The sequence below is a fragment of the Palaemon carinicauda genome, unplaced genomic scaffold (assembly GCF_036898095.1).
Source record: "Palaemon carinicauda isolate YSFRI2023 unplaced genomic scaffold, ASM3689809v2 scaffold595, whole genome shotgun sequence".
In the NCBI taxonomy this organism is placed as follows: Eukaryota; Metazoa; Arthropoda; class Malacostraca; order Decapoda; family Palaemonidae; genus Palaemon; species Palaemon carinicauda.
Genome location: NW_027171866.1, coordinates 11406 through 23660, shown reverse-complemented (window position 1 = coordinate 23660; position 12255 = coordinate 11406). Strand labels below are relative to the sequence as shown.

The following is a 12255-nucleotide window of genomic DNA, read 5'->3' as shown; positions in this document are numbered from 1 at the left end:
GGCTGTTGGTCTAGAGGAACTGTGTGGATAGATACTCCGTCCACGACACCCACCACAAACAACTTCCCACTTCGCCTGATACACTGAAGCAGATGACTCATGGAGCTATCCTGCCGTGTGCTTCGCATCTGGCTTCGAAAAGCCTCTCTTTGCAAGAAGCTGCTGGATGATCTCCAGATGCGAGGTCGTAGCGATAGTATCACTCAATGGAAAATCTTCACGGGTGGTCGGGAAGTGGAGGGAGCTCCATTGGGGCCTCTGTGAGCAGTTGTACAAGATCTGGGAATCATTCTGCATGTTGCCGAAGCAGAGCTATGAAGATCATCGCTCGATCTTGCAATGCCCTAAACTTATCAGATAGCCTCCTTACTGGGCAGAAGGGGAAGAACGCATAGATACCCTTTCTGTCCCGTGATGTTGAAAAGTGTCCTGCCTGGACTGACGGGCGTTTTTCCTTTCAAAGCAACGACGTACACCATTATCTGCAAAAGAATATTTCATTAAGTACAAATAATGTAATAGCTACTATACTGTATCTAAATTATATTCTTAATACTGTACCCACAGATACATATCAATGAGGCCCTATAAATATGATAAATTCGTAGATGATTTGTATTTTTCCTAACTATACAAACCTTAGCTATTTATTAGGGGTTATACTTTCAGCGGAGCTGAAATGACGAGCCATTAGAATTTTGCGAGGGTTAACTACCCACACCGCTAGTTAGCGGGGTGGTAGGGGGGTAGCTTCCTACCACTCCCGTTCACACACCTGTGATTTAGCCCACTTTCCTTGGAGGTAGGACTTCAAGGGGGATAGCTAAGGTTTGTAGAGCTAGGAAAAATACATATTATCTACGAATTTGTCATTTGTTCCGTAACTGGAATACAAACCAAGCTCTATATTAAGGGTGACTCACCCATTAGGAAGGGTGGACGTCCCTGCCAATCTGGCTTTTGGCTCTACTCGAGTGCTCCTTATCTGAGTATGTTAGTACTCAAAAATAAGGAGGGCCCTGCCCTCGCTAAAACCTTGTTATGCAAGGTCCGCGGCCTACGCAAGCTGTGTGTTGAGACATGCAGAAGTGCGACTATCTAGGTAAAGTTATTCAGAGTCAATTGTAGGAAAAAACTGATGTAACCAAGAATTTCCCAATACCACATCGCCAGGGTATGGGGACGCAACAGTATTAGCTTAATACTAGGTACACAAGGGAGCATGGTTTACCTGCAGTGGTTTGAGGTCAGCTTATGCAGAGAACCCAGGATGCTGCTTTCCCCACGAGAGGGGAGGATGAAGAAAAGAATAAGAGCCAGTCAAATCTTTTCATTCACGCAGACTAAATCCGGGTAACAGTGCCCTCAACCTTCTGCTACTTGTCCAATAAGATGGAGCTTGAGGTATACAACCAGCTGTTGTGCAGCCACCACAGGACCAATAGAGATCGTATCGAGTTCCTGTGGGTCACGTCTTGCAGGAGAAAGGTTGTGAAAATCACCTGGAGCATTTACACCCTTGCTTGTACAACCTGCATCACAGAGTAATCTGCTGACATCATGGGGCGACGTGTGGGATGAGGATCTGGAATCACAGCGTAGTTGATGACTCAATGAGTCCAGCAGAGATGATGTTTTGGTGATCCTCCTCTCGTCTCTCCCAGTGCTGACGACAAGAGAACGACGGTGCCAAAGATTAATATCAAGATCAGGAATAAGAAATTTAATAGACCGTAAGTTTCTGTCCAACAAAGGAAGATGAGAGTCAGCAGCTGAAGACCAGAAAGGAAAACAATACTCAAAACAAGGTTGAATGAAAGAATTTAAACACTTCTTCAGAATAGATTGATCACCGAAAATCTTACAAGACACTGAAAGAAAAAGGACTTTTTATAAGGCTTTATGCACGTTGCCTTTAATCATAAAGTTAAATTTGGCGGGACAAAGAATACGTCTTTACAGAGCCGAAATAAAAAGTGTCTAGCAGAGGGTTGTTATACCTTGCATTCAACGGCTAGTTTCAGCTTCGCCGAAGGTTTCTATGTTGCGCTGGAATAAATATATTTTAACGAATGACTGATGGACATGATATACTATACATCCTCAAATATATATGACATATTCGTAGATAATTTGTTTTTTTCTAACTATACAAACCTTAGCTATTTACATAGGGTAATTACTTCGGAGTAGCTGAATGACGAGCCATGAGAATTTTAAAGAGGGTTTACTACCCCACCGCTAGTTAGTGGGGGCGTAGGGAGGGGTAGCTTGCAACACCCCCCCCTCTCACACAGTGAGTGCTTCACTTTGCTTAGAGGTAGGACTTATCCCGGGGGACAGGGCTGGCGGTCACATATGTGTAAATAGCTAAGGTTTGTATAGTTAGGAAGAATACAAATTATCTACAAATTTTTCATTTGTTCCATAACTGAAATACAAACCACCCTATTTACATAGGGTGACTCAACCCTTAGGAAGGGCGGTAAGTCCCTGCCATACTGGCTTTGGCTTTGCCCGGGGACTTCATATTCGAGTGTTTACGTACTCAGAAAATAAGGAGTCCCTGCTCCTCGCTAGCATGCTGTGAAACTGCTGCCACCTACGTAAGCTGTGTGCGAAGATGAAGAAGTGACTTATCCTAGGAAGTTGACCTGGAGTTCTTCAGATGGAAATCTAGGCTAGGACTCTCCCAATACCTCGTCAGGGTATGGGGACATGACAGTACTACACTTAATACTAGGAACACAAGGAAGCATGGTTTACCTGCAGTGGTTTGAGGTCAACTGTGCAGAGAACCCAGGATGCTGCTTTCTCCAAGGGAAGAGTGGATGACGAAAAGAATAAGGGCCAGACATACCTTTTCATTTACGCAGACTAAAACCGGGTAACAATGCCCTCAACCTTCTGCTACTTGTCCATTAAGGAGCCTGAGGTTAGACCAGCTGTTGTGCAGCCACCACAGGGCCGATAGAAAACGTATCGAGCCTCCTGTGTGTCACGTCTTGCAGGTAGTGGGCTGTGAAAGTGGTCTGACGCTTCCACACCCCAGCTGGCAGGACCTGCATCAGTGAATAATTTTTCTTGAAGGCCAGGGACGTGGCTATGCCCCTGACATCATGGGCTCTAGGGCGACGTGACGGAGAAGGGTCAGGATGCAAGGCTAGGTGTATTACCTTGCGAATCCAGGCTGAGATGGTATTCCTGGTGACCCTTCTCTTCGTTTTCCCAGTGCTCAGAAACAAGGCTTGCACCTGGGGACGAACTGCAGCTGTTCTTTTAAGATACAACCTCGGACTCCTTACTGGGCACAGTAGGAGATGGTCTGGGTCATTTGTTACAGAAGGAAGACTCGAAACCTGGAAAGTGTCGAACCGAGGGTCCAGCACTCCCGGATTCTGAGTCTTGGCAACAAACTCAGGGACGAATCTGAACGTTACCTCCCCCCATCCCCTTGGATGGGCGACGTCGTATGAGAGACCATGTAATTCGCTGACTCGCTTGGCCAAAGACAAAGCTTGCAGGAACACCGCCTTCCAAGTAAGGTGGCAATCTGAAGCCTGGCGTAATGGTTCGTAGGGAGGTCTCTTTAGAGACCTGAGAACTCGAACTACGTTCCATGGAGGTGGTCTCACTTCTGACAGAAGGCAGGTAAGTTCATAACTTCGTCTGAGTAAAGAAAGTTCCCGCGAGGAAGAAATGTCCACTCCTTTGAGCCTGAAGGCAAGACTTAAGGCTGAGCGATAGCCTTTCACTGCCGAGACTGAAAGGCGCATTTCCTCCCGCAAATACACGAAGAACTCCGCTATTGCTGGAATTGTGGCTTCGAGTGGAGAGATACCCCTTCCACGACACCAACCACAGAAAACTCGCCACTTCGCCTGGTAGACTCCTGCGGATGACCTGCGCAGGTGGCCAGACATCCTGTTTTGCTATGGATTTTCCCTTAACGAACTCACAAAGGCGATTTTAAAAGAAATCGTTTGAGCTCGCAACTCCACATACCGCAACGCCACTGACGGACTCGTTACGGCGCAAAACATTTTGCGTTCTGGCGTTTCCAAAAGCAGTTTTGCAATGGCAATTAGCTATTACTCAGCTGCTTGGAATTCCTACTCTGTTAGCGGACAAAATACGGTTCACTACTGAGTTTCGAAGTGTGAGGTCAGATGACAGATTCAGACGTCGACAGTACCTCGCCCCTCGGAACCAAAGGGCATGGCGCGATATTCACACAAACGGCTACACAGATGTCGATGGGACAGAAGTTACAGCTCCCTCCATTCTCACCGAACGCAGCAACAGTATGGTTTCAGCGTGCTGAGTCAAACATCACTGATGAAATAAGATCGGACATGGTGATGGTAATGCTGACACCAGACCCACTTAAAAGAATTTCCTCCTAGCTCAAACAGAGGCATGGACCCATGAGGTACAGAGACCTGAAGAAGAAATTGACGAAGCTCTATGACCTCCCGGTACCCGAGGGCCCAGCGCCCCCGATCTGATGACATTCATCCCTCAGCAGCCTGGGACGAACTGACGAACATCCTCCAGCTGAATGAGCTTGACAGCGATGGGCGGCCCAAGGGGATAAGCCTGTCAAGGTAGATCTTCCTCCGTCACCTTCCCAAAAGTATCCGCACCCAGTTGGAGGGCGCCGAGGACCTGGACGTGCCATCGTTGGTCGCGAAGGCCAACAAACTCCACCTGGCAGCCTAGACTGCCAGATACGCGCCACCACCTCTGTCAATGCCGTCACGGAGGAGCCAGACAAAGTAGTGGTCAACGCGATCCACCGTGGGAGACCCCAATACTCCTGCCCACGGATCCTGCCGCATGGACAGCAGCAGCATCGCCAGCAGCGCTGTAGTGGTTTGCGGACTGTGGCCAGAATTAGCACCAAAACTGCCTAGTGTCCGAATGCCGACCACACTCTAACGTTCACTACACGAAAAGGTAAAACTGTGGAATGCCCAAAAATCTAAGTAATAGGTCAAGAGAACAGAGCACTGGGCACCACCCCTTGACTTTATACAGGACAAGGGGACACAGCTAATAACGAAACTGCATACAGTGAACCCTCGCTACTTCGCGGTTCGACAATCGCGGATTCACCACTTCGCGGGGTTTTCCCATAACCCATATATATATACATATCGCGGATTTTCCGGAAAATTCGAAAATATCGCGAAATCTGAAGATAACCAAATACGATATTTTGTTACCTGTAATTCCATTAATACTGTAATTAGTAATATCTGCTCTTACTGATTGTTCATTGCATTACATATGATATATAATTCAGCACAGAAAGAAATAAAACACGAAAAGAGAATGTGATCATACGATAATTCAGTACGTAGTAAAATTAAATCGAACATGAAACGCAAATCAGATGCAGTCATACCATATTAGAATGGTGTGTACTGTAATGGATGTGCTTCTTTTCCATGAATCTTTTGTATGTATACGTACGTAGTACAGTACTGCATCCAATAATATTCTTTGTTGCAAAAATCACATTTCGAATAAGTACTGTAAGCGTACGAGAGAGAGAGAGAGAGAGAGAGAGAGAGAGAGAGAGAGAGAGAGAGAGAGAGGCGTAAAATAGCGTACGTACGTAAATTTTTATTATTATTGTTATTATTATTATTATTGTTGTTGTTGTTAATAAAATTATTATTGTTATTTATTAATCATTATTATTATTATTATTACTGTACAGTATTATTATCATTACAGTATTTATTATTATTACGGTATTGTACTTAATCTACGTACGTTCAGTGTGCGCGGGACATCTTCTATGAGTAACCAACGCACCATAGTACTGTATAAGACGGGTTGTGATTGGTTCAAGCGCTGATAGATGACGAATCAAAACTCAAGTTTTGTTATCTAGCCTGTGATTGGTGTTTTGCCCGCATCTTCAACTTCCAGCATCACAGTTCTCGCGGGTCTGCATCGTTCACTTTCTCTTTCCGCGTATTGCTGAGTAGACGTTCTTAAGTTTGTGAAGTTGAATCTGTGCTGTGTGCGATTGTTTTAAGTTGAACTTTCTGTTAAACCCTACTGTACAATGCCTCCCAAGCCTTCTGCTTCTACTAAGGCTGGTAGTGAGCCTAAACAGCACCGAAAAATGATGATTGCTGAGAAGGTGACGCTTCTCGATACTATGTTAAAAGACGGTAGAAGTTACGCGGCCGCAGACCTCGAAGACCTGACGAAATCGGGCAGTGAAGACAGTGAAACACAGGAAGAGATCCAAGAAAATGTCGAAGAAACGGTCTTAACTATAGAACGGCTTGCCAAGCTCTGCAAGCTTGCGAATGAGGTGAAAGAAATGTCGCAAGAGTGGGACGAGGATATGGTTCGTTCTCTACAATTCTGCACCAAGATCGATGAACAAATGGCTCCCTACAGGATGCTCTTGCGAAAAAAGAAGCAGCGGCAGCAACTTCCGATCACAATGCCCTCGGAAGAAATTGAAGAAGTGTCTCAGGAAGAAGTTGAAGAGGTGTCCCAGGAAAAGACACCTCCGTCTGAAGAGACGTAAAATACTATTATTGGCTGCACAGTAGAAGACATCATCAGCTTCATCATCATCATTTCTACTGTGCAGCAAATTCATCGCCATCATCATTCAAGTTTTTCTTGAACTTCTTTCGTGGTAAGTACAGTAACAATCTTTATTTTTTACTTAAACATTTTACTGTAATATTTGTGTCTGTTTTATAGTTTAGTACTGTATGCATTAAGTTAAAGGGAAGGTTTTAAAAGCCTATCATATTTTTTTTGTTTAAAATTTACATTTACGTACGTAAAACAATCTCTCTCTCTCTCTCTCTCTCTCTCTCTCTCTCTCTCTCTCTCTCTCTCTCTCTCTCTCTCTCTCTCTCTCTCTCGTAAATTGTTTTCCTGCTTTGCTACGTACAGTATGTACTGTATGATTTTATATAGATACGGTAAATAATATTTGTAATAACATATTTTGTACTGTAAATGCTTTTACTGTAAATATCATTATTTATCACTTTCATCATGCGCGTTACAGTAAATGCCTTCTTTGTTCTGAGCGTGGTTGTTTACTGAGCGTACTTTATGACGCCGTCGTTTCAGGTGGCGTCATAAAGAAAAACATTTCATTTGGAAGTCCTAAGGAAAATTAAGTAAAACATTGGTAATAACAAAATCAACATACTGTATACTGTACATCAATATAATCGATGCAAAAACTAACCTATACATATATGTGTACAGTACACTAAATGAGTTTGTTTCTTCATTATGATCAGAGATAAACGTAAACAAAACATTGGTTGCCATTTTTTATCGTGCTTTTTAGGTGTTTAGGAAACGCATGATATAAAATCGCCTTTAATATTTGTGCCTGTTTTAGTTTAGGGTACTGTAGTACATGCATTAAGTGTTCTGTACATTAAAGGGTAGTTTGTTAACAGTACTACGTACAAGGGAAGGTTTTAAAAGTCCGAATATACATGTTAAATAAATAGGTAAATATGGTGTCAATACTTCGCGGATTTTCACCTATCGCGCCCGCGTCTGGAACCTATCTACCGCGATAAACGAGGGTTCACTGTATTATTATTCGGAGGTAAGCTGATTTCAGGTTATGTAAGTACTAAATATTTATTGAGGAAATGAAAAAAACTATGATACTAAGAAAAAAAGAAGAAAAAACTTAGTTTCTAAGAAAAAGCAGGAGCAACAGCAAGCACCACCGAGTGTGTCCAACCATGCGCCCATCCAAAAAACTAGGTAGGCAACCATGCCTACAAGCAACCGTGGAGCAGGCGAGGCCCGATCACACGGGCTTCTACATCCTCGACGTAAACTCAGGAAAAAGGTTCTTAGTGGATACCGGCGCTACAGTGTCAACGTTCCCACCTTCAAAGAATGACCTAGGCCTCCAATCAGACGAAAGGGTCGCCCTGGTTGCCACGAACGGCAGCCCCATCACCTGTTACAGGACAAGGACACTGAGGATATCCATTATGGGCCCGGAATTACAACTGGCCTTTCCTGATCGCAGACGTCAAGGTGCCCCTCCTGGGAGCCGACTTCCTCACTCACCACGGACTGCTGGTAGACGTGCGTCGCAAACGACTAGTCGAGCGCAGGACCTACCAGTCCCACCACCTCACCAGCGGTGGGCCCAGCCTTCCCAGGGTGTGCTCAGTCACGCCCTATGAATACGGCTGCCTGCCGCAGGAATTCCCGGAGGTCTTCAAACCCGAGCTCCACCAACTGAAGGGGTTCCCTGCCAAGCATGGGATATTCCACCATATCTCAACGACAGGCCCGATAATCCACTGCAGGCTCAGAACCCTCCCTCTGCAGAAGCTACAGGACGCCAAACAAGCCTTGAAGACGGAGAGCATGGGAATATGTAAAAAGAGGTTCAGCCTGTAGGCCTCTCCGCTACACATGGAGGCCCTGCAGTGATTATAGACTCCTAAATCTGGCCACGACACCTGACCACTACCCATTGCCAAACATGCAGGATCTCACCGGGACCCTTCACGGAGCCAATATTTTCTCCAAGATAGATCTCTTAAAAGTCTTATTTTCAGGTCCCCATTCAGCCCGATGACATTCCAAAGACAGCCATCACCAACCCCTTTGGGTCCTACATCTTTTCCTACTCGACGTTCAACCTGAGAAACGATGGATAGCACAGGTCAATGTACTCTGCCCGTCTCAGGAATAAAGCATCACTCGGCTATGGTCTGTCTCTCGTACCTCACAACCTTCTTTGCACAGGGAACCCGTGAGAACCAATGAAGGCAGCTCAAAACAAATGGGCATTTTATTAAGCATTAGGCCAGTTGCTTTTAACAGTAAACTAGTTAAAAAGGTTGGTGGGAGAAAAAGAATACGTATTTACCGAGCTGAAATAGAAAGTGAATGTTAGTCACTAGTGCTGGTGTGACCACTACCTAGAGGCGGGCTGTTACACCGTGAAAAAAAGCTTTAACGGCTGGTTTTAGCTTTGCCGTAATACTCCTCCATAGTAAAGAGCGGACGGTTTGTATTTTGCACAGGAGCAAAACCAGTTTCAGGAGTTAAGCTGTACAGAACCTAATAAAACCCACCTAACCTAACCTAGTAGTTCCCAGGTCACAACCCCTAGCCGGGGGCAAACCACCGGACCCCTTCCCAGGTCACAACCCCTAGCCGGGGGCAAGACCCCAGACTCCCTTCCCAGGTCACACCCGTTAGCCAGATTGATTTGATTTAAGTATAGATTTCTTATATAAAATTTACCAAAAGTTTTTATTACAACATACAAGTGTTAATGATACATGGAATCCATATGTTATTATATTTAATCAAATAACTTTAATAATAAATGCACTATAGTATAAACTTTGTGGGTCAGTCCTCCAAACTACGCTGGGTCAGTTTTACCCGAGATTATGGGTCAATCCTCTGCCTAGGTCAGTCCTCCGGTTACCATAAAATATGGACGCCTACTAAACTAAACTTCTCCCCCATAACCTAACCTAACATACAAGCCATGTCCTTACCTACTTACCTAACTGGGGGGCTGACGTCCCCCTGCGACCCCTTTACACTGCTGTATACTTAAGTCTTCATTATACAGGTGGCGGATATTATACATACACCCCAGCTGAAACAAAGATGATAAAAGAATTAAAGCTTTTTTTCTTTTTGACAAAAAATTTGTAAATTTTTGCATTCTATTAAGTAGAATAAAAGAACGATATATTGACAAAAAACATCAAATTTTAAACTGTTATTATCTATACCTTTTTTTATAATACTGGAAATCATATAGAGAATTAACAGCCCTGTACATGCTATTTGAATTAACAGTACAGTCATTGTTAACAGACGCCTTTTATTTCTGTATATTGATATTCACCTTTTTCATTTATAAATTATTCCGATTTTAATCTAAGTGTAAATAAATTATATAAATATGGCTAGAATATTGTTCCATATGATTAAAAACAATAAAAATAATCAAAATATCATTAAAAGAAGTAAAATAATGATATAATATACTTGGCCAATCCTAGGGTACACATGACTTTACAGACATCCTTCAGGACAAGTTGCCTCAATATGGCCAGGGTTGTCTAGGGCCAATAGTCCTGGATCCATCCTCCCACAGGCTAGAATATTGTCCTAAATGACTAAAAAAAATAAAAACAACCATAATAACAAACAAAACAAGTAAAACAATGCCTTAATCTATAAGTTGCCTCAATATGGCCAGGGTTGTCTAGGGCCAATAGTCCTGGATCCATCCTCCCACGAGCTAGAATATTGTCCCAAATGATTAAAAAACAATAAAAACAACTAAAATAGCAAACAAAACACGTAAAAACACTGCCCTAAAACACAGACAATCCTAGGGTACACATGACCGTAAAAGCATATTTCTTTACCAGCAATGCTAAGCCTAAAAAAAGAAAATTTTTAAGCCTAATATATAATGTTGGGGGTAATTATTTTAAAAATTAAGTCATTATTATTCTATTATATCATATGAGTACAAAATTATTCCAAATTTACCTTTAATTTCATATAAATAAGACACTGAAATCTTTCTACCCGGAGATAGCTACCCGAGGATAGCGTTATGTTCGGCTAGCAGTAAATAACTCTCTCGATTAGTAAGGCCAGGTATAATAACAGACGATGTTTTCGGATTTGTTTATCTGGAGGTATTTGTACACGAAAATACATAAAGAAGGTTTGTATAGTGTTTCAATGTTCACTTATCTATTGAATATATCACTATTACAGTAGTAGACGTGTGGGTGGATATATGATAGAGGCCACCTGTATGTATAGTGACGGTTGACGAAGAATAGGGCTGTTTAAGGGGCATGGCTTGTAGGTTTGGTTAGAGGGGGTGAAATTAGTTAGTATCCCTTTTTTATGCACGTTTGGGGGAGCTGACCACTCATATATAATGGTCCCGACCTGTATCGATAGGACCTTATTACTGATAATCATAATAGACCTATCACTGTATCAGTCCGTGACTGGACCCGTGGGTTTGAATGACTGCACAGACATTGAAAAAAAAAAATTCTCATTCCTACATATTATTATTATTATTATTATTATTATTATTATTATTATTATTATTATTATTACTTGCAAAGCTACACCCCTACTTGGAAATGCAGGATGCTAAGAGCCTAGGTGCTCCAATATTGAAAATACCCCAGTGAGGATAGGGAGCAAGGAAAAATAGAATATTTTGAGAACAGAAACATTAAGATAAATATCGCCTATATAAACAAAACAGGAGTAAGAGATTAAGATAGTGTGCCCGAGTGTACCTTCAATCAAGAGAACTCTACTCCAAGGTAGTGGAGGACCATGGTACAGAGGCTATGGCACTACCCAAGAATAGAGAATATTGAAGTAAAATATTGTATAATATTGTATCTAACCCATTTCAGAATTTTGCGATGGAGGGGTAAAAATGGGTAATTTTCACTTTTTTGACTTTTCTCGACTGATATACATATCTGGTTGCCAGACATAGAAACAATTTTTGCGCCACATTGAGTTGGTATAGAATTTGAGCCCCATACATAGTATAATCAGAATTATGAATAATATTGTATCTAACCCATTTCAGAATTTTGCATTAGAGGAGTAAAAATTGGTAAATTTCACTTTTTTGACATTTCTCGACTGATATACATATCTGGTTGCCAGACATAGAAACAATTTTTGCGCCACATTGAGTTGGTATAGAATTTGAGCCCCATACATAGTATAATCAGAATCATGAATAATATTGTATCTAACCCATTCCAGAATTTTGCATTAGAGGAGTAAAAATTGGTAAATTTCACTTTTTTGACATTTCTCGACTGATATACATATCTGGTTGCCAGACATAGAAACAATTTTTGCGCCACATTGAGTTGGTATAGAATTTGAGCCCCATACATAGTATAATCAGAATCATGAATAATATTGTATCTAACCCATTTCAGAATTTTGCATTAGAGGAGTAAAAATTGGTAAATTTCACTTTTTTGACATTTCTCGACTGATATACATATCTGGTTGCCAGACATAGAAACAATTTTTGCGCCACATTGAGTTGGTATAGAATTTGAGCCCCATACATAGTATAATCAGAATCATGAATAATATTGTATCTAACCCATTTCAGAATTTTGCATTAGAGGAGTAAAAATTGGTAAATTTCACTTTTTTGACATTTCTCGA

At 42.2% G+C, this 12255-nt stretch overlaps 1 long non-coding RNA gene across 3 annotated transcripts in view; it reads right to left on the bottom strand.

The window, feature by feature from the left end:
• Positions 1-10592, bottom strand: part of LOC137637229 (uncharacterized) — a 69918-nt gene extending 59326 nt beyond the window's left edge. The window contains exons 1-3 of one of the 3 annotated variants that reach the window (XR_011043486.1): positions 10570-10592; positions 10057-10187; positions 9563-9658 (exon numbers count right to left, since the gene is read on the bottom strand). This is a non-coding gene — a long non-coding RNA (uncharacterized lncRNA). The remainder of the gene's footprint in view (positions 1-9562; positions 9659-10056; positions 10188-10569) is intronic. The other 2 variants (XR_011043487.1, XR_011043488.1) reach the window with 2 other exon arrangements.
• Between the last annotated feature and the right edge of the window lie 1663 nt (positions 10593-12255).